The sequence below is a fragment of the Lasioglossum baleicum genome, chromosome 12 (assembly GCF_051020765.1).
Source record: "Lasioglossum baleicum chromosome 12, iyLasBale1, whole genome shotgun sequence".
In the NCBI taxonomy this organism is placed as follows: Eukaryota; Metazoa; Arthropoda; class Insecta; order Hymenoptera; family Halictidae; genus Lasioglossum; species Lasioglossum baleicum.
The window spans coordinates 8,059,360-8,082,677 of record NC_134940.1 but is presented as its reverse complement, the minus strand read 5'-3'; the positions used below and the strand labels follow the sequence as shown (position 1 = coordinate 8,082,677).

Here is a 23,318-nt window from a genome sequence, read left to right as displayed (position 1 = left end):
CTCACGTTAGCCTGACATGTTAACAACGATGCGGCCAGTAATTAACCTCAAATGAATCGTTCTCCGCGATGTGGCATTACATTAATGCCTTAATTAGATATTTCAGTAGAATTATGAGACCCAGTTGGTACTTTAACTTGCCATCCATTACAGCGGAATTCCACTACGTGCAATTATAGTATGCGTCTCAACATACGTCGTTTTTCAAAATTATGCACTCGGTCACGCTATTCAAAACATCACTCAACGCATTCGTCCGCGTCGCATCGATGATCGTTCATCGATTCGATTTGTTAAGTAACAGTAATTAGAGAAAGCAATTAGAAGGGATCAATAAAGAAGAACAGCTTGGGTTCGTTCTCTCGAGGCAAGCATTAGCCGAATAAGCGATAAACGAAACGGAAGAGGTCTTATTATCCGTTAACGAAGCAGGGAAAGCACGAAATATCCTTTTATTCGATCCGAGCTGTAACCCGAACCAAAAATTAACAAGGGTTTACTAGGAAACAGGCTGCTCTAATATCCCCAGAACGTAGTCGCTACATTCTGCTGTTGTCTTCGCATCGATCACACCAACCTATAAAAGTGACGACAAGCGTTTTCTCCCCCTACTCTTCTCCTCCGTTCATCCCTCTTGCTCACTCTTTGCGAAGCGCACGAAGAGTACGGTGCGGTGGTGGGGGTCTAGACCAATAGGACTATGGAGCAACCTCGAGTTAGAAATTAATTAGAAAAGTGCGGAGATATGGTCTTGGACGGAGTGGGGGATGCAAGAGGGGGTAGGCAATCAACGAGCAGATGAATTAATGGCCATGCCAACTACCCCTTCGAGATGCCGTAAGAAGAAGGGCGCCCTCAAAATACGCTGCTGTGCAGGCAAGTAGATTCTTATAACCGCTATCACCACTACTATCGACCTTCCACTCCCCCGCACTCACACAGACAACCGGATCGACATCGTCGCCCTTAGTCTCTTCGGCCAGTAACATTTCGGAATCTATTGGCCGATTTTCCACTTGGGAATCTCTTTTCGTCGGAGAAAAATAATGGACACTTTTGGCTGCTACTGGTCGGAGACAATTGTTCGTATTCGCTCGAGAGTTATTAATGCAACCTTCGAAATTCAAGCGGACGACAAAGACGACCGGGAACATTTCTTTAAGGAGCTACCCCCCCGAAGAATTACTCCTTGTTTTCCTCGAATTCTTTTCTTCGGAATCGCGCCGGCGATCCTGTAGTTTCCAATTTGGAGAATGGCGGAGCAAGTGTCGCGTGTACGTCCTTTATCTTTTCTGCATAGCTCGTGCGATTACTTATTTAGATTTTCAAATAGTTCGACCGTGAATGACGCCCCTTGTACGCTCCGCAATCTTTTATTCTGTTACCGCTGTTTTATTCATCATGCATCGATGGAGGCGAACTTTTCTATAAATTTTTCAGTACGAAGACAATCTGATAAACATCATTAACTATTAAAAAAAGAAAATAAGGAATCTTTACATTTCTCTGGCATTGGAGTTGCGACATTTTTGTAATCGATGGCTTGCGAGGACATTGACCCCGACCGTGCTGAAGTACAAATTGCTACCGGTGAAGAGACTTTAGGCAAAATTGTGAATTGCACGACAATGTAGAAGATGGAAGGATCCTGAACTATAGAATTACAGTTGGCCCACCTGTACGTTTGACTTGAATGTCATAAGTGCTGGTTACGTGGTATTCGCAATGCAATTGAAGCGAGGGTAATGCTCGCAAGGTCCCTCAATATTTCATGGATAATTTCTCCCCTCGGGAAGCGATGCTACGAGCCCGGAAGCCATTGTATGAAAGAAGGAGCAGCGAAAATCCTCGCATGTCCTGGCCATCGCCTCTCGGCCAACGGACCCAGGGGTGGTTAATTCATTATTAACCAACGTCTGAATGCGTTTAATGCGACCCCATGAATGTCACTAACGGACACTGTTCTTCCGTTTCGACGCCTTGACGGGGCAAAAACGTGGCCATCGTTCCTCCAGGTAGCAATTTCATGAAGGAGAACTTGCTCCTCCATCATCAACTTGGAATAAAAAAATAATAAAATGCATACATTAATCCCGGCACTACCTTTTGGGCGTTCCACACATCCATCCTACAACACTTTCTTTCTTTCTTTTATAACTTTAAGAATGATATAAAAAAGCGTATAACAGTCATTGGAAAAATTGAAGGAATAACGTTTGGTCAGAGATACATTGAAAGCTGCTGTAACATTTTTGATTGGGCAGCCATTCCCGATGCGTTCCGGGCCGATCATGATTTATGTGAAACGGTTGCCGGCTTATGCCAACTTAACTGTATAAAATTACAGATCTACGCAGCATAGAGCATCGGGCCTTGGATCCCTTCGAAGCCATTCGGCGTAATTTCCATGAGTACTGGCCACCTCTCCGTCGGTGAGCCATCGTTTACCTGTTTACAACACAAAATCTCGTTCGTCAATCTTCGCGATCAAAGACCTGCTGCTCTCCCGCGGTCCCTCATTTTCTCTTGGATTAATCGATTTTAGTCACGAGCATGTACGTGGATCTCCAAGAGCATCAGCTGCCCTTCGAAACGAACGGCACGTACGAGAGCCAGCGAAATCGAGATTATAAAGCGTTTATAGCATAGCTTCCCACCTCAGGGCGCTCGCTTCTGATCTGCATAAAAATAGAGGAACACGGCCGGGGTGGGGAGGGAGAGCCGGGACAGGCCGAAAGGGGCAGAGGAGATCCTTAATACGAGATCAGATTATGATTTTGCGGGGGAGTCTGCTGGCGAGAAGATGGAGAGAAAGTAGCGAGGCCTTTAAGAGTTCCACCAATGTGGATCGCGGATCTGCGTCTTGCTTCTTTGTCCTACCTCTGGTTCTCGTCTCTACCAGTTTTCCGTCGCTGATCACTAGACCGTGGATCTTTATGTAAAATAAACATTTTTTAATAACTTCAGTAAGCTAGAAATAATACATGGACAATTTCAAATTCTTTGTTCTTTTCAGTGTTTTCCTACCCTCACGGAACGCCGTGAAAAACAGCTAACGACCTGAGGGAAGCTTCGCGACAAATAATTCGAAAGAGGTGACGGGTGGAGCGGGTAGGTGCAGGGGTTCAACAGTTACCATCACACGACGCTAAGATTCGGGGAGCGAAGAAATATAATACAATTGGGTTGGAATAGGCCGCGAAAAAGATCCAAGGGAGAGGACGCGGGATTCAGTGGAGAAGGTAGCCGGGTATACATTCCAGTCGGCATATGTATAATCGAAAGCATCGGGCGGCGCATATACCGCGACTCGCATTATCATTGCCTCGAAAGCGAGAGTGCGTCGTAACACCCCGTGAAGCCGAAATAAGAAATGGAAGAAAACGAAGAAGAAAGAGAATCGAGCGTGCCAGTATAATGGCGCCGAGATGCGAAAGGGCGAAGCTAACGATATATCTTGGACTATTGTCTTGTGGGCCGCGACAGTCGCGTCCATTATATCAAGATTAACTCTCTTATTCCCTTGGAGAAGGTATGGAAGGGCATATAAAAGTACACAGACTCCCGAGGGAAGAGGTGGAGGGCATGAAGTGGGTGGGGGGTGGTTGGGAGAGACGTGAAGGGGGTGGGGGGCAGAAAGGGGTCCCGGGGAGCAAAAGAAGGCTGCACAGGCCAGGCCTTATAGCGCATATACACAAACCACCCACACTTTCGCGTGGAATACGAGAACGACGACAACGACAACGACGAAGACGTGGAAGTGGAGGAAGAAGGAGAGGAAGCAGAGAAGAAGCCGAAGAAGAAGAGGAAGAAGAAGAGGGTCAATGGTGTGTTCACGGTGTTCCCTGAGACGGCGCACGGGAACGGGGGTGTATGCTAGGCATTCGCAGAAGAGGACATTATAAGGAGTTATGAGGTCCTGCTTCATACGTGAGCATCCTTGCCTCCGTCTCCCTTGCCACACTCTATCCTCCCACTATCCTCCCTTTCATCGTTCCTTCTTCTTCGTTTCAGGGCCTCTCTCCTTCCTCTCTTCCATCTGTACCGCGGATTCTTATATACAAGATCTGCGGTGGTTCTTAATATCCTCCCCCTTTAGTGCCTCGCTCCTCGGACTGCCCTCGAAGTCGATCCACCGGCATTTTTGCCTGCCGCCTTTTTTTTATGGCCTGATATTGAGTTATACGCGCGGCGTATTTATCGTTCAAAATCCTCCGGCCGGACTCTAAAACGAAATAACGCCGGGGAGGAGGAAAAGGAGGTTGACCTTCGTGTTGGTACTTGTCCCGGGCTGCATCCAGGGGAGATGAATCAACGGAGCGGAGAAAGATCGACTACCAATGTACCTATGCACTCGGAGATATTTCGTATGCGACAATTGACGACGTTTAGGACCATTCTTATGCTTCTTGTAGATACGTTGATCTTCATCTATATAATTTTTCAGCATTTGTTTGGGGGGTGCGGACAGGAACGGCCACCGCCCCTATTGTCCACCCTTGCGGAGGAATGCGCTCGCGGGCGTGTTTGCAAAGGGCCGTCGACAGATCGAAAAGCGAAAGAATCTGTGGCGAGGTCATGACCCAGTGAAGTCGGCTCGCTCCGCTCTCGATGCGAAAGGGGTGGCTATTAGATCGACTGAACTGGATTCTGGTAAGTTTTACAGCCCAGGGTTATAGCCCTCCATGACCACGCCGTAGAATCGCGACGCGTGTACCGACACAAGGTCGGAACCACCACCTACCCTCGAACTAGAGCGGTTACAATGGTTATGTCCGTAGTAGTGATTGTGGTGGTGGTGGTGGTGGTGGTGGTATAGTAGCAGTGGTACTGGACTGTACTATCCCTGTGGTTGCGACAGCCCCACTGACTCTTCGTTTCACCCTTACCTATACTGAGTGACTGGTACCCTTTACCCACCACCTATGCTCTTCCCTCTCTCCGTCACTCCCTTTGACCTCCACTTCGTGGTCGACCTCCAGCTAACATGCTCGATCCGTAGTAGTGTACCACCGGCAACCATGAATGGGGACCACGTGTCGTTCTCTCTCTTTTCAGAGTTGGTCCAATGCCGCCGAAAGCACAAGGATCCCATGCGTCGTAGTATTTTCGACATAGTGACGTGATCCCGCGCAACCGAAACTCCTCCGGATTTCGTTGGCTCGACGTTTCTCTGAACCCGAGGCGTTCGCCCAGTTTAGATGGCGAATGGGAAGCTCTGACTCTCCCTATGACACATCTAGAAGGAGCGTTCCGAAATGCAGACAACGTTAATAGCAGGTCCCCTTTTATCCGTAAACCTATTGCACTGGATAAAATGACTTCTTTTGACGGCTTGGTCTGGTGATCTATTTATTAGGCGTCCGGTCGAGACAACATTGCCCATCGATAATCACTAGACTGTGCATCTCGAAGGCAGGACACAGGAGCCAAATAAAAATTGTGCCCTTCTGTTAATTATTCCATTAAACTGAAACTGATACATTGATGTCCTTAAATATTTTTAGCGTGTCTGCTGCTTTAAATTTACGTGCCCATTTTTGTCATAAGCGAGCTTTGACACAGGAGCGAAATCCAAATTTCTATCTTCTTTTAATTATCTGATCAAGCTGAAACCAATACACTGACGTCTTTGAATCTTTTATATCCACTGCTTTAAATTGCGCTCACCCATTTTTGACTACTAATCGCTGAAGGAAAATTCCATTTAATTATCATAATTATGCTCGTCTAGCTAAGTAGCCGTGCGACCGTTCGGTGCAACAGTCGTCGATGAAATACGAAGAAACTGTTCGGTCGACAATTCAATTATACCGTGTCGAAGGGAAAGCCCAAACTGGCCACGCACCGAAAAACTGGGGCGAGAAGGGCTAGACAAAAGAGCATTGTGGTGAATCTTCTCTTTCGTGAAGGTATCACCAGCACCCTAAACAACGGCTGCGAAACTAAAAGAAAGGAGATTAACGAATTCAGGGGCACCTCGGTATTTTCACGGTTGATTACGATGCTCGCATTGTCTCGTGGCTCACCCTACGGTAGAAAACGAGAAACATGAGTAAATAAGATAACAGATCGGGACTCGAGATAAACTTGCGTTTTCCATGGTCTCACGGACGTTACAGATTTCGTCTCTCCAATACATCTATCTTCCCTGAAGATGAACGTCGTTAGGGTATCATATTTATCATCCAGAAATTAACCTTAAAATTTTTCTATTAATATTGGTAGCTTTACGTAATTATAAAATATTTTCCGCACGCGAAAGAATTTTATAAAAATTTGGAGGAGCGGATTCTGTATAAGCCGCCGGGGGCAATTCAAAATTTCCGAAACCAGGGCAGTTCTCCGCAAACAAGAGTATTTATCGGGTCGAGGAACTGCTTTTTCGGAATAACAATACGAACGTAATATAGTCGTTTATATTTTTGAAAGTTCCCTGTTTACTACGATTTCCCTGTGATTTCCTCCTTCCGGCGTCGCTGGCACGTTTATGCGTTCCTTTCCGCAGCCATCATATTTTTATCGTGGGGATATTCACAGATAACGTCAGCCGAGCCAGGTAAACAACGCTCGAGGGGCAGAGTCGAAAACTAAATGAAACTGTCCGGGGAGCGAAACGTACGAAGACAAAAGGCCAGCGTGAATTTTCACACGCCTTGGCAGTTAACGGAAGGGAGAAAAAACGAGAATGAGAGAGAGAGAGGGAAGTGAGCGACGTTTTAAGGGTGGTCGCCCGTTGCGACATGGACCGGTCATCACCTGGTCAAAGAAATGAGTTTCGGTACCGCGTCGTCGACGGTACGTTATTGCATAAATTAATTCGCCACCCTCGGAGACCCTTCTTTTAATGTCCCCCTTCTGTACTTGAAGATTTAAGAAGGAGCCGGTGGCAGCTGATGGGAATTCTTACGATGCCACTGAATAGGACCGAACGCTGATGCGTCGCGTTGACCATAGTCCGTGCTGAACGATTACGACAAGCTTAATTATTCTTCCTGCGAGCGCCCCATTGTCATGGAAATACGTGTTTGAAGAGACGGGGCCGAGAGAACCGATATTCAGAAGACGCACGAGGTGCTGATTCAAAGTAGACCAACGATCTTTCGAAATGATTCACCGTAGAAATTAATAGAAGTATTATTACAATAGACCGGATCGATGACACATTTTTTCGAAATCGAAAACGTTCGTTCTAACGATAGGATCAAAATCTAAAAGTTGTGCGACGATGCCTTTGGGTTGCGCATGGAGCCCAAATTTTGAAAATTTAGGGAACATATCGACATTTTTAATAATATCAAAATCGAAGTATAATCGTCAATACCCAACATTTTCTACGACGTCCCATAATATTATAGTCGTCTTTATTCAGTACATATTTTTACGCCTTACGATGTAAATTAACCGCTTTAATCAGAATCGACTCTCGCTGTTTATTTGAACGGCGTCTTGTTCAGTATATGCATTGCAAATTAGGTATGTTGTTAATACTTCGAGTTCATGTTAAAACCCACTAAAAAGGAAAGATTTGCATTGCCCTTTAGCGAGTCATGAATGAGAAGAAATTGCCTTTAAAATGTTGAAGTAACACTTAAGATTCTTTTTAGATGTTCTATGGAGAGCCCTTAAGTTTATCACGGATTAAAGTAAATGGCTTGTTAAAGCCGCAAGCGTTCTGGATATTCGTCTTTGTATTAAGAATGCCGATAAAATTCTTTGAAGCTGTCATTTATTAGTAATTTAAATGTGCTCTATAATTATCCTGGTGTATATATTAATTATAGGGCGAGGGAAGGTTGCATGCGCCCCTACTATAATTAAGACATAATTGTTCCGGAAATAGAGTTCATCCTTCACTTTTTACAATTATTGCCAATGTGCTCGGCTATACATATCGATCGGCGATATTAGAAAATTTCTTTCTTCCTTCGCGAATTAATTTCAACCTGTACTTTTCCCTTACTTACGTAAGAACAGCATTTCATTCTGAACATTTTCAAGCTGATTCAATTTCGAATAAAGGAAAAATTTAGTACAAAATTTTTTTCCAAGCTATTTTCATCTAAACAATTTACAGATCAAAAGTAATAAGTAGACTGCGGATCTTTATGGAAAATAAAAAAATGTCTGCGTCGATTCCAAGACACAGAGTCTAAATAAAAATTTCTTTCTTGTTTTAATTAATTTATTAAACTGAAACTGATACGTTGACGTTCTTAAATTTTTTAAATATGTCCGCTGCTTTAAACTTTACGTGTCAATTTTTGTTATAAATGCATAAAGTCCGCAGTCTAGTAATAACATTCGCTGTTGCAAGTGCAATATTCAGGCGGAAATTCAAGTGGCAAAAACGTGGAAGAAAATTTCACTGGTACAACACACACAAACCACACTCCATTTCCTCTCGTCAGTTAATTCTTCCAGGAAGCAGAGCCTACAGAGATGTTTTCTTCTAGCTTCCCTTTCCCCCCGGAGGCTTTCGGGGAACTTCAAAAACTGTTTCTCACGGTGGCCGAAAGGGACGGTCCATCAGGTAAGCCTGATTGTGTCGTTCTCGTCGATTAGTTCGGGAGTTTTCCGAAAATTCGGGATCTGCATTATGCTCCCTTTGGTCTCGTGAATATCGAGCTTCTCTTTTGTATCGTTCTATCTGCATCCCCTTTATGCACCTTTTGCCAGACACCTGCGGTGCGCTCCGCTGCTCGCCGAATCATCGTAATTTGAGATTCCGTCGGATTTTCACCGTTCATGTTCCTGGGAGTGGACTTTGTGGATTTTCTGTCGCTCGAATGCGAATCGGGCGGAACGAGACAATGGATTCCGATCATATGCGGCTGATGTTCAATCAAATAGTTTAAAATAATAACCTCGGTAATTTTATTCGAACAACATTATTTTTTAACCGACTTCGAAGAAGGAGGAATTTACTCGATTCGATCTGCATGTGGCTTTTTTCTCTATGTATGTACACCGATTACGCCGAGATGGATGGACCAATCAGGACGAAACCTTCTGCATTTTGTAGGGTATGTCTCCCGATTGGTCCCTTGAAAACAAATTTTGCATTTTTTCATTCTTTGTGTTCTACGGTTCTTTCTACGGTGTTCTACAAATTCTGCTCGTTCCACTAAAAAGTGTGAAATAATTTCTATTTAATTTATGTGAAGACACACGAACTTAAGGATGTTCTGGAGGTATATAAAAACGCAACAAAATTTTTGAAAATTTGACAAGATATAATTCTTACTAAATTAATGCAATTACCAAAGTTTGTGTTCGATTCAATGCACCATTTAAGAATTATAGCAACTTAAAGTTTGCACATTTTAACACGTCTTCTTATGGAGAATTCATAAAATTCCACTTCAAACCCTATTTAAACCTTGAAAAAACGCAACTTGAAACTCCAGTTTTCTTTTTATATGTAGTAAAAATTATGTAATTAATTATGTTCAAAATTTATTAGGATTCACTAAACAGGTACAGAGGAAAAAATTTATAAATTGTTACAAAACGTCAAATTTATCGTGTTGTCTCTCACTAGCATGGAAACGTGACAAGTGTAGGCCACTGAATATAGCTACAGAGGGTACAGTATTCGCAAAAGTTTAATGCAAAATATACTCATGAATCGCTTTCATTGCCATGTATTGATGGATTTCGAATTTCTTGTACTTTTGTCTCCCATTGTACCTCCAGAACATCCTTAAATACAATACAATCTTTTCGGAGGCGGCGCAAAATTGAAAATTTTCCAAATGACAGATGTTGCTGATTATGATTTCATTGGAATATGGTGAACTTGGAAATCAGTAGATGGGAAGAGAAGATACATTAATACGTGAAAGCATGTAGAAGAATTTAAGGATGTTCGTAATTTCCAATGTCGAAAATTTTCAATTTTGCGCCGCCTCCGAAAAGATTGTATTGTATTTAAGTTCGTGTGTGTTCACATAAATTAAATGGAAATTATTTCATACTTTTTAGTGCGTTTTATTGGAGTCGGTTTAATTGTTTCTATAAAATTTTTTGGTACAATATATGCAAACAATTAGATAAAGTTTTATTACGTTTGCAGCAAGAATGAACGTCCTCTGTGGGTGATGACAATTGCAATGAACGAAAGGCGGGAGATGCTAAGGAGGATGGTTCTCACAGCAACGGCAGGCGGTGGAAGGAGGAGGTATTTGCGAGGAGGAAGTGTCGCATCGTGACTGGCCAAAACACGCGGGGTTTGCAGCTCTGTCGAGAATAAATCGATTCCCTGGATGCCGATAATGATCTATCAGGGACAGAGCTAGACCGGTGATCACGCAGGGTCATTGTGCGAGCGTATCTGTCCCGGTGAAATGCGTGAATTCGTCGAAAATCATGCGATTTCGGAACAACAAAGCGGGAGAGAGGCGAAGCTGTGAAAGAGGGAAGCGATCCATCTTTGGTATTCATTCGGCGAAAGAATGAGCCGTGGGAGACGGAGCTAGGTCGTTCTGGAAGAGGGTGGACAAGAGATGATGTCAGTGGTAATAGAGAACGGAAGAAGCGAAAGAAAGAGAAAGAAAATTAGGAATAAAATTAAACCGGGATAGGGGAGAGGGGGAAGGTATGGAGCACAGAGGACGCGTTACGGTGAACACCAGGAACGATTGAATCAAGAAAGGTGTCAACCCCTATTGTGCACCAAGACCTTCGTGGGCTGGAATTTTGTTTTACGCTGCAACGGAACGCCGAATCACGGACGGCCATAATGAGTGGCTGGTGAGCGCATTGTCATGCTAATCTCGCCATGGGGACCATCGAGATGCTCCTCTCCCTGTAGTTTAGGGAGGATCAAAGACCAAGGATCTTAGGTGGACAAAGGGACGACCAGTCTCCCCCGATCCAGTCGCCCTTGGCTAGAAACTGATTTTTATATTTCACATTGCCCGCCGCCTAGCAAGAGATGCAAACGATTCTACCGAAAGCGGAAAAATTAAGAAATATGTCTCGTCAATTAACAAATTACTTACCGACAGACTATAGACTTTTTCCTATGATTATTGCGTATTAAAAAGGAAGTTAAAAATCTTCTAGAAAATAATTGTACTACATTCTTGAAGATCTCCCGCGTCCCAACTGTCGAAAGGAAAATGAGCAGCGATTAGCCAGAGGAAACGGTGATTGGTAATTCAGCGCAGTTCACGTGAACTCCGTAGTTACACAAGCCCGATAGGAATCTCCTGAGCAAATAGCCTCGGCTGCCCGGGCGAGAACCAGAACCATCTTGTTCGGGTCAAACAAAAGTAGCGTGGACGTGTCTTGGATAAACGTTGAAAAAAATTTCGGATACAATCGAGCGATCCTTTCGTTCTCCGGATATCACTGAATCGAAATCGGTGAACAAAGAATCGATGGATCGGGAGGTACGAGAAACCCGAGGACTATTAGTGTCGAATGATTAGAGAACATAGCACTCGGTTACGCCCTTTTCCTAAGACTTCGAAAGATGTCTCTGGCATGAGTCGTGTTCCGAAATTCGAGGTGACGAATGAATCCGAGTAATTCCTTTTAACACCGATCGGTCTCGGTCAGGTGGAGAAATCTCAGCCAAACTAAAACCTAAGGTCCAACAGGAGCGTACCTGGGCCCCGAAGCACCTGGCACTTCTGAAAAGCTCTTCCTGTGAAGAAAACTTGGTCTCTTGCATTGTCTTGGAAATAATTGTTTTATTTATTTTAGCGATTTAGATCGTACTGGCTCCTAATGTAATCGCAAGAATTGGTGTGTTATAAATGGGAGCATGGAATTGAACTAGAAAAATATAAATAATTATACACTAAATTAAATGTAGATATACACTGAACACAAATTTTCTTTTATAAAATTTCAGAAAATGGAGGTAGTTAATTATGCAATCAAAAAATGTCGGAGCTCGTGTGAGATCGTTAATGGTCGAAATGAATCGGCGTTGGTCCAGGTGCGGGTCGTGGTGCCGGACGAACTACACACGCCCCTGACTTCTTCAGCACCCACCCGTGCAGGTAAACTCCTACGAAGGTGAAGCCAGGTGTGCGAACCTCGAAGGGTAGCGAGTCGGTATTTCTTTCTCCTCGGAGGCTTATTGTTGTTTAGTTTATGTAGGCCTGACCCGAGACCGGTCGCTAAACTATTTGTTTACTAATGACGAATTGTCCAGTTCCCGAGGTCCACGATCCCAGCCTCCCTCCCGGCGGCTATTTTCTTTTCTCGCATGTTCTGCGTCCTTTTCCATCATTCTCGGCCCCCGCTACTCTGCGCGTCCGTGTTCCACCCACGCGTTTCGAGTTCCTCGAGATTCCAGGCTGGAAAAGCGTACACTTTACGCGCGACAACAAAATCGGCTTACATAAAGGCCAAATAAATATATGCCTTCGACTGAACTCGATGGAACTGTGCTGCGCTCCTTGCGCCGAGCCTCGTCATGAATTTTTTATGCGTTTCTTGCGGATCGCGCGAGTTTGGAAATCGTGAATAAGAAAGAGGGAAAGTGAATGGAAAGGAGAGTTTCATTTTAAATTGAAATCTGATCGGGATGTTAAGTCCGCCGAATTTTGCCTCGCACCGATTGGTAAATCGCCATCGACCAAAATACCGTTACCATATGCTGAAGTGAATTAATAATAGCATTTTTGAGAGTTCGCGAAATTAGAAGAATAAAATAGAAACGATTGGTCGCGTTAATTAGCTCCGCAACGGAGAACGTGTTTCGCAATCGCGCGGTTATTAAAAGAGGTGAACAATAAGAAGGTAATCGCCGTCGGCGAACGACAGAAATTACATAGTTTCAAACCGAAGGAAATGAAAGTCTTCAAAGTACGAGAACCTGCACGGGTAAAGATTTTCGAAACCGAAAGTCGATGAAGCAATTACTTCATTGCGTTTGATGGTGTTTCCGCGTCGATGAAGCAATTACTGGCAAGGAAATCGATCGTTAATTGCTCATTACGTATGTGCCGTCTCTCGGCCTCGTATGTGCGTGCGATTATTTATGATCACTTGAAATTGCAAGTGCCTTGGGCATATGAGTTTGATGCTCTGAGAAACGGCAAAGCAAATAAAGTAGGCAGGACAGTGTTGTGCGCGTAATTAGAGCCACGTAATTATAGTACAGCACTATAGTAAACGGTGTGTAACGTTGAAACGCACAAAACATCGATACCACTATTAAGTTGTTCTCTGCGATACGAAGAGCAAAAGGCAATAGGAACGTGGGAACACCGTGATCAGAGAGATCCTGCTAATATTACAATCTTGGCAAGACGGGATCGGACATCTGCCCAATTTTTTCTCCCTCTCTCTCTCTCTCACTCTCTCTTTTATTTACGTTCCCGTCGTTCATTATGCTATCCCGTGCTTGTTTCATTTACGCCAATGGAATAACGAGATTAAACTAAAACCTTATTACTCTTCGTTTAACCTGATTTTACGAGGCTAAATCTCATTACATTTTATTGGCTGCGCGAGAATTTTCTCAGTCGGGTCTGCAATTTTATGTAATAAAAATCGGCATTAGCAGAGGGAAATATGGCTACCGTTACAAGCAGACGTGTTTATCCGTGCGGACATGTTCATTCATAAGAAAAGTGTCCCAACTCGAAATATATTTCTAAAAAAAGGTATAATAATATAACATATAAATTGTGGTGTACTTTATAACGAATGTACATACATGACAATTAAACTATCTAAATAACAAAAAATTATTTTACATTTCTAAGTTGATGATGTGCAATAAAATAAATTGTAAAATTTCCTTTTCTGACTTACGTCGCTTTTAAAAGGAAAGAACTAAAATAATATTTTCTTATTACACAGGTACGGACCGTGAACATGTTTGCGCAGATATGAAGAGAGGTTGATTATTCTAATTTTCCGTGTACCTTGCATGCACGACGATGCAAAAACTGTGAAGTCTAGAGAAATCTTCCCGCAATTAGCTGGAGCAATTTTTTCCCTTGTTGCTCGCAGGACAACGGGAGGAAAAAGAGCGAGGAATCCTGGAAACGAGGACAACTGTTAGCCGCTTTCGCGTGAGTTTATCTAAGCTGAGAAGGCATGGGTCCTGGAGGAGTCTCGAGTCCTCGGGCTAGTCGCGGATCATCCATCCAGCCAATCGGAGCTAATTGGCCTCCATGGGTAATTACGCGCAATTAGGAGTAGACCGGCCTGGCGTCCCGTCCTTCTCGTCCTTTCTCTCGGCTAGTCTCGCTCTTTCGCTTTCCTTCGGGCCCCGACTTCTTTCAACGAGAAAACCTATACATCGAGGATATAGATTGGAGGAAGCAGGACATCTGAAGCGGCCGAAGTGTACAGAAGGACGGTGAGAGGATCGTAGCCAGGACACGAACAGAACCACGCCATCCTCCAGGGCCCGAGTGGGGGGAATAGAAGGAACTAACAGATAGCCGGCAGGTACACAAATTATCCGGCGACGAAAAAACAACGGAACAGCAATTAAATAATGCTACGTCGCCACATAGTAGTATTCCCTACCGCTCTCTAGTTTATACCGGGTGGGCCGCACAGAACCACGAATCAGGGATCAAAAATAACAGTTATTCTAAAATTTTCTACGATAAAATATCATTAATAAAAAGTTGATTATTATTGAAATTTAAGATAATGTACACAAAATATAAAGAAAAAAATTCGGAGAACAAAATGATTGAAAATATCGATTTTTATACTTTTTGGTTACAAATAACAGTTGTTAGTGTTCAAAAAATTAGATCCTCCACGATAATTGTTATCGATGAAGAAAAACTGTTTCGATTGTTCAAAGCAGTTATCGACGAGAGAAGTTCATTTCGATCGCTCATAACAGTTATCGGTGATCGAATTTCTTTTCATTTGTTCATAATAATTATTGATAAGAAAATTCATTTTGGTTGCTTATTTAATTATTGAGTTGTCCATTCTGTCTCGAATGGAGCAAGCTTGTGAAATTAATTGAGAAGGTTTCGTACAACAAGACGAATCAACAGACCATAAGAACACCACAAAATCTGTTTGTTTGTCACATTAAACTTTGATTGTAGCAATTAACTTTACGACTAAAAAATTTTTCTGAAATAATTGATTGTCTACCATTTGAAAGTTGTACTATTTAATATTAACTGTTACAAATTTCCTTCATCGAATAACTGTTATGAGCGATCGGAATAAATTTCTCTCATTGATAACCGTTATAAATTATCGAAATTAATTTCTCTCAACGATAACATGTACCAAGAAGAGAAAAAATTTTCGGTTACTTATAATCCATATTTGTAACCAATACGATTTTAGTCGATGAAATACTTGTTATTCTAAGACTTTTTTTCTTTTTGGTTATAACAGTTATAGTCCCTGCCACGAATTTTTATACTTCTTAGTTGCTCCTACCTGATTTTTCAACTATGTTTCGTAGAATTTGTATGCTCCTATTTTGAGAATCTGCGCATACAATTAATGCATTAATGTCTCACGATGATATTTCCAGCTTTTTGTTACCATCAGAGTCACTCTGACTTTCACATGACGAACAATGTAAATGGAAATGAAATAAAAACGTGCAGTGTTTTAGAAATTAATTTTGGTCTTGCTAATTTGATGACTGTAAAATCGTAAGGATCGTTTATTGAGTCTGCTGGCGGTCGACACTGAGGAATGCGGATCGCAGAGATCTATGGATCACCCGTTACGTGAAGACATCGAAGCCGCGTCATAAGACACTATGTGTGGCGGTCCGGACCGTTGCATTAGAACACAACCCAGCTCATTACCGCTGGCACAATTAAGGCCCAATTTCGGGGTATAATGGCCGTCAATCTGGCCGCACAAAAAGTCCGCGGTTGCTCTGTTCGAAGTTAGAACCGCGCCGGCGCGGCGTCCCAGGTCGGCTCTCTTCCAGCCTCCACGAATCTAGTTTTCGTGTTTGAAGGAATGAAGGGCTAAAGCTAACTTTGTTTCATTATCCAACTTCGAGGAATAAACGTAAGCAGCATCGTTAATGAAAACCTTAATGAAGACATTTAAACTGCTCCACAGGAAAAAAAAGCAGAGAATATTGATGAAATAGTGTATATTAATTTCTAAAAGTTCTCTCAGGGTGCGTTCCGTTTCACACTGTATAGTGTATGCATAGAGACTCTTATACTACACTATACAGTGTATGCGCATTATGCGTGAAACGGAACGCACCCTCAATACATATATTCGTAATTCCACAGCCAGTACGAAGCCACCGTTCCACAAAATCGAATCGAAAAACATTTGGACGGCGTCGACAATTTTTAAATTGGACATTGCCGGAATTTTTCGCAATTGCAGTCTATTTCCAAATAAAGGGGAGTAATTGAAGCGCGTAATCGCGCGCGCGCAACGCTTTACGGAGTGTATTTGGAAAAAAAGGATCGTCGAAAATCACGTTGTTCGCGAAATATGAATTCCTTCCTTTCAATGTCGTTCGAACCAAATTCGATTGGCGAACGAATCGGCGCGGCGGCATTGACGGCGAAATATTCGAAAACTGGAGAGCACGGGGAGACTGCCGCAGCTATGGATCGGACAATAGGATCGCATCCGATTTTTGCATGCCAATTTCGCGCCCGGCATTGTGCCGTAGACAATACGCCAATAATTACGCTAAACGGCGACTATTCATACGCCCATTCGACCGGATTCAAACCGCCTTTCCGTATCCATTATCGTCGCGCGGCGCAAATAATCGTTCCGATACTCGTTGGTTCCACTTTTTTTTTTCTTTAGTTAAACGCGTGTCACAGGTAGCATCGATTATCGATTGGTAATTCGAGTACGTTTTGTTCGATAATGGCTAATGAAATTTCTAACGCCGGTATTCTCACACTGAAACTCCTGTGATATCGAACTTTGTCACACGTTATATGTATGTCTCAGTGTGGTGCAGAATTAGTTTCTGATAGATTTAACGTAATTACTAGACAGCATATCTTTATAAAAATTTTATATCGGAATTGCAACAAACTGGAGCGGAACTGAAATTTATTTTCTTTCTTAACATGCTTAATAGATTGAGAATAATATATGATCAGACTGTTATTATTGTTATAAATTACACCTACTCATTTCTGTTAAAAATGAATTTTGTAATTTAGCATAAAAATCACACTGTGTTATCTCGAACCGTAGCCATACCTATAGTCAGAATTTTAAAACACTGTAGCTACAGTAACCTAACCATTTTTATCTGCTAAATTTTCTAAAATCGACGGCCCCGAACAAGAATGCCTCGTTAAACAATTTTTTGTTCTCGTTGTACGGGCAGTTCGATGTGTAAAAGAAAGACTGTCTGCTCGGCAAAGGGCTGAATTTCAGTCGAATCCGCGTACCGCGGTAATTTCCATGGATCCATCGATAAATTCTTTGCAAGCATGGGGCGGCGCGTTAAGCAGGACTCCGGGGGCAAAGGAAATGGCAACGTCACGTAACAAGCGGCAAACGAATTTCCATCAAAACTACTGCGTCGTGTCTCTACCGTATCATCCGGAGCGTATGTATACGTATACATATGGAGTCTGTGTTGGTCCTGGGTTGAGTAGCGCGCGCGTTTGAAAAAGGGCGGGAGAGGATCGGTGCAGCGTGCAAATCGGATTTCCTTTCGTTAGAGTCGCTCGCTCTCGCCGGGGCCCCGGGAACGATAGCTCGGTCTCGCTCTCGCATCTCGTTATACGGCCCTTGTAGAAGAAAGTTTACAAAAGAGAGACAGCATAGTCTGCTTACGATGGAACGCAAGGCGGGAAGAGGAAAAGGATCTCGGTCGGCCGCGCGGTCCGGGTGGAAAAGGGGGTGGTGAGAGAAGGGAGGGGAGAGGGGCGCATCTCTTCTCCCTTTTACTCGTAGAAAAGAACGGGCCAGAGGTGTGAGCTGCGGCGCAGGGCTAACCGCTCGTTTATTATGCATCGAAATGCCAGCAACGATGCCACGCGAGTGGACAGGACGTTGTAAACGCTCCGCAAAAATGAAGTAACGGCCGGCGCTGCTCTGAGTGATTCCGCGTCGCTCCGGGCTATAACGCGCGGAACGGGCCTCCGATGTGCTTGTTCCGAGACCGGCCAAGGACCACAAAGTCCTTTCGTTTTCGCGCGAACCCTCGTTTTATCGGTAATATGATTCCTATCGATTGGTCCCGCGGACGATCGTTCTCCCCTTCCTCTCGAAGCGTCGAAGCGATTTCACTGCAAATAATCCTCTCCCTTAAGGTACGTGTCCATCTAAGAGTAAAACTATCGGGAGTTACTCTCGAGAGTCAAATTCGTCAGTGTACACGGTATTGAGAGCGAACAGTAAGTTGAAAATCGCAAATGGACACGTCCAATTTTTTCCTCGGCTATACGAATGCGTTTTAGAGCCCGTTCAGACACGGCGGAAACCGCACGGACCTTATTTACATTAACGTCTACGTATTCGTTCACACGTGTTCGCGCGGTCGAACAATCGAAAACAAAAATCGCGCGGTCGAAAACGCACGGACCGCAAGGATCAAAAATATACATTTACAAGAAAAAATATTGATAACCTTGAAAACTCCGGAAAAAATGACCTTGAGAAAAAAATACAATTTCAAAGCATTCACCTTAATCAAAACGATTAAATACGTTTACATATGATTGCACAGCTCAGAAACCATTTTCCTGTGTACAATGTAGACGAAATTCGCGGGAACTGGTCTCGTTAAGTGTGTCAACCCTCGTAAAATTGAAATTTATTTCGCAACGCCACGGAAGCATCGACTCAGCCACGTAATCAGAAACTTTCGCCACAGTGTAATTAAGCGATAACAATAATCTGAATCTAGAAATAATTTCCAGCCGGTTTACAAACGCTTTGTTTGCCCAAATTGCATCGAAAGCTGCTGGTAAAAAAAAGTATAATCAATCCCGAATTTCTTAATAACGCCACTTCGCTGGAATTTAAAATATGTATTTAGTCGCTCGAATCGAGACCGAGCGTATTTATATTCATGGAATGTTTTATCTCGACGTAATTAACGTAATCATTTATATGCCGGATTGATCTTCTGCACGAAGAGCAGGCATGCAACATTGTTACAAGGCCCGTTTACGATATATAAAACCACATTGATTGCTAAGTGATACGTACGCGAACGCTTTAATAGCGAAACTCGGCCTACGCCGATGCACGGTGAAAGATAAGTCGTCGTGTATACGGATAGGTGTGTCGCGTACGATCGGTAATTACTTCGATTGTCAGGTCAAATAATTACTGTCGGAACAGAGAGAACGGCGCTGTTGATTAATCACTGACTCACCGTTCTGGGACTAGCACGGCCTTCGTCCTCCCTGTTTCTGCTGACGTCACATTCTCCGCATAAATCTGAAACAAACAAAAATCGCGTTGCCTCATTACACTTCACTTTCGTAACTACCATTATATTGCATCCATATAGAAATACACAGTCGGTGCTCGAATTATTAGGGCACTTGAAAATTCTAGGAAATTCGCCAACGAAAAAATTCGGACGCCTAACCCCTAACAGTCGGGTACAACCTGTACCATCATTCACAATATTGTTTACATTATTAAATACGTTGTTATCTGATCAATAGACAGCGGATTTTATGCGTTCATTACAAAAATGTGTAGGTGTAATTTAAAAAAGTAAAACCATTAGAAATATTTAAACATATACTGTTACATTATTTTCAAACCATTAAACATATTAACCTGTTCGCTACCACCGTCACAAATATGTGACATCTAGGGATGGGATCAAGTACCTCGCATACAGGTTCGAACTTCGATTGATTGAATTCGAACTCTCTATAAGTACTTCGAAAAACAGAAATAGTACGAAAAACGATAATAATATTTGCAAGTATATTCGAATCTTGTTCGAACAGATTCGAAACTTTTATGAATATCGTACCGGAAATTCTCTGATTTTTTCTAATCGTTATTTTTTTTACCTTTGAAACGGATTATGTTGTCCTCTAATGCATAGATTAATTCAACACGTATAACTATAATTTCATAATCTACCGGAAATATTATTCTTAAATATCTAGGTCGGAAAGAAAGTTCTTACGGGTTTGCATTTGAATTTAATAGTTAAAAGCCGCAAGAACTTCCTTTCCAACCTAATAGTTACGAATTTAATAAAGGAAGTGCTTAAACCTACTATGCAGTTCTGATTTCCAAGATTCGAGTACTACTTGTGAAAGATTCGATTCCTTCAAACATCGAAGTACTTATAAGTGTCTTTCCGAAACTTGTAAGTACTCATTCCGAGGTTCGATATCAGTTTGTATAAAATGAATACTTTTCAAATATAATCATTGAAACGTTATTGCTTTTAAGTAGTAATCGAAACCCATGAAATGAAACTTGGTTATTGAAATTGACTCGGATTCGTGAGTACATATTGAATTTGATCCCATCCCTAGTGACATCCATAATCTGACAGTTCACTTAGAAACAGTAAAATTAATTTTATGCACTCTTCGTTGTTTAAAGTCATAGTGGAATGCATAATTTTCAGAGAATCAGTGACTTTCTTCTGCTAAACTGTTCTAATAATTCGAAATTGGGTACTTTACATTTAATAAAATTTTCGAACAAGGATGGTAAGCAACGAAACACAAATGCTGGTAGCGAACGTGTTAAGAAAGAAAATAAACTTTCACTTCGCTCCAGTTTGTTGCACAATTAGTTTACAACATTTTCATTCTCATAAAATCATTCTAAGTCGGAAGAAATGTTTAATTAGCAAGTTAAAATAGCTCCGACTGCAAAGGGTTAATACGGTCCAGCAAAAGTAGCAGATATCCAGCTCGAGACAAAGTACAGTCCGGGGGCCGAGTCTCCTACGGCGATAATATACTGGCAGCCATCACCGGTGTAACGAAAGGGTTAAACCTGGTTCGAAAGGCGCAAGGCATGATGCCGAGGAACGAACTCATGACACGTCGCGGGGCACCGGGAACGAGATCCTCGATCATGGCCGTCGGAACTTGTACGTACAAGCAGGCATACACCGGGATCTAATTATCCCCGTGGCTGTCGATAAAAACAATATTAATTTCCCTTGGTATATTGGGCGAGAAGCGTGTCGGCGTACCGAGTGCTCCTCTACAGCAACGCCTTAAACGCTGCAAGCCTTTTCAACGATGACGAGAGACCGAAGCGCTCACCCGGTATAGGTGTACCGGTAATTCAAGCAGCGGTTGCTCGATGAGCGTATTCTATAATTAGTACCGGCGAGGAAATTTTTATTTTCGTTTAAACTTGAACGTCCTTGCCGGCAAACCCATCGTCATGGATTCGTATATTTTTCTCTCCCCTCTCTTCCGTCTCTCCTTTCCTCCCTCGATCCAGCCCCGGCTCGATAATAATTATTACCGTCCGGCGTATTTTTTCACCTAACGCCGTCCTCACCGTTCTGGATTAGGTCGACTGCGTGCGCAGTATCCGCTAATTCTTCTCCGGCGGTCAGTTTCAAGAAAGAAGAAAAAGAAACGAAAGAAAGATACCGAAGATTATAAATAAATTGACTCAGAGCCGCGCCACCGCGATACCTAGCGTCGTTGTACGACCACCTGGCGCCTTCTTTTCTTCTCCTAACTCCACCTTGCTCCGATCGAAAATAGCCGGCAATCGTTAATAACACGATTAATTTCTCGGTTGAAAGATTCATGGTGACTATAAATAAAATATGTTGCGAGACAAAACGATTGAAGATCCCTCGCAAACTTTGTGTAAAGTCGCCGGTTCTCTTATTTCAACTTCGGCTCCACTTCTATAAATTCCCTGGCCGTTCGCTCATTACGGTACATTCATCGCATTAATCTTGATATAATGCGTTAAAATGAACGGGTCAGGTACCTACTGTATCTCATTTTTTTTTCGTTTCGGATCATGTATTTCTTTGTGTTGTTAGCGGTGATTTTGCGGGGCTTTTCGACCTTCGACCTATAATCACTATACAAAACCGCGCGCCATTTAAATAATAATAATTGGATCATTTTTAAGGTAAATCAAATTTCAGCAAAAGTTGTTTGCTTTAAATACAGCTCTCTTGCTCCCGACTACATTCAATAAATTTGTGCCCTGAGAAACAATTACTGTTTGCCAAACTGCACCTCAGCGATTACAGATCGAGGTGTAATTTTTCTGTTCATGACCTGACGAAAAAATGTGTGTGCGAATGTTTCAACAGTCGAGACATAGTATTGTCCGCAGACATATATTCCGGATGATGAATTTCGCAAGCGTCTGAAAAATAATGTCACCGGCGTTATTCCTGTCGACGGTTAGGGTACCGGACGTACCTCCGATGATTAGTGTTTTTGGTATTTTTCGCAAACGACCGCGGCTAATAACTCGTGACTGGAAACTCAAAAAACGGCCATAAATCCGCGGAGAGCGACGAGGGTGGGACGAAGGAGGAGGGGAAGGGGAAGGATTTTGTTTTCACAATTTAGTGATCGCTATTTTTAATTCATCCCGCGTAATTTCGAGAGCTTCAGCCTTGAGCGACTCGATGAGATTCATGCTCCGCTAACCGGCCCGGTCAAAACTATTCTCTATGTATTACACGCGCTCATACATTTTCATTTTGAGGACGTGCGTCGAAAATGAAACAACAGGCATTCTACGAAGCCCGCGATGGGCTCGTCTTCGGGTAGGAAACCCGGCGTGCGTGGATAAAGAGAGAAGAGAAAGAGAGAGAGAGAGAGAGAAAAAAAAATAGAGGAATAAAGAGAAGACAAATGAGAAAAGGCGCGAGAGATGAACGAAAAAAGGACGGTCGAGGGAACGTCTTGACGGTGCCGCGCTACTTTAGTTAATTAGGGGCAAAATAAGACAATGTTCGCGGTCAGACTAGCAGATTCGTGTTTCCCTCGTCTTCTTCGTCTCTCCTCGGCTCCCTCGTTTTCTGAATCTCATTCGACTTCCAACCCCCGGATCCACCTTTTAACGTTCACTTTTCCCGTTCTCACTTCCCTCACTTATTTGTGTCTCACTGTGTTTGTTTAATCAGACGCCGGACTCAGTCTTCATTACTACCGCTAATTTATCTACCTTGTCCCCCAGCTATTTCTATCTGTCCGTCCTAACGCGCACCCGTCTCCGAAAAGAGAACACTGGCTTAGCCAAATAGGCGTAAGGGGTTACAATGAAACCGTTCACTTTCATAAACAAACCTTTATTTATCCGACTTAACATTTCGAAGCATTTCGTTTCTGTTCTAATCGCAAGTTCACTTTGTACAGGGTGGAAAACAATTACATGGAGGTTACAGAAGATTGTTGACCTTTTGA

At 42.8% G+C, this 23,318-nt stretch overlaps 2 long non-coding RNA genes across 2 annotated transcripts; both read left to right on the top strand.

Moving 5' to 3' along the window:
- The first annotated feature begins 2,106 nt into the window (after positions 1-2,106).
- LOC143214471 (uncharacterized) lies at positions 2,107-3,581 on the top strand. Its single transcript, XR_013010158.1, has 2 exons — positions 2,107-2,938; positions 3,017-3,581. It is a non-coding gene; the product is annotated as an uncharacterized LOC143214471 (long non-coding RNA).
- Positions 3,582-3,648: 67 nt separating this feature from the next.
- Positions 3,649-11,905, top strand: LOC143214472 (uncharacterized). The gene is made up of 6 exons (XR_013010159.1): positions 3,649-4,653; positions 5,059-6,798; positions 6,871-7,074; positions 8,457-8,533; positions 8,680-8,871; positions 10,079-11,905. It is a non-coding gene; the product is annotated as an uncharacterized LOC143214472 (long non-coding RNA).
- Positions 11,906-23,318: the final 11,413 nt, after the last annotated feature.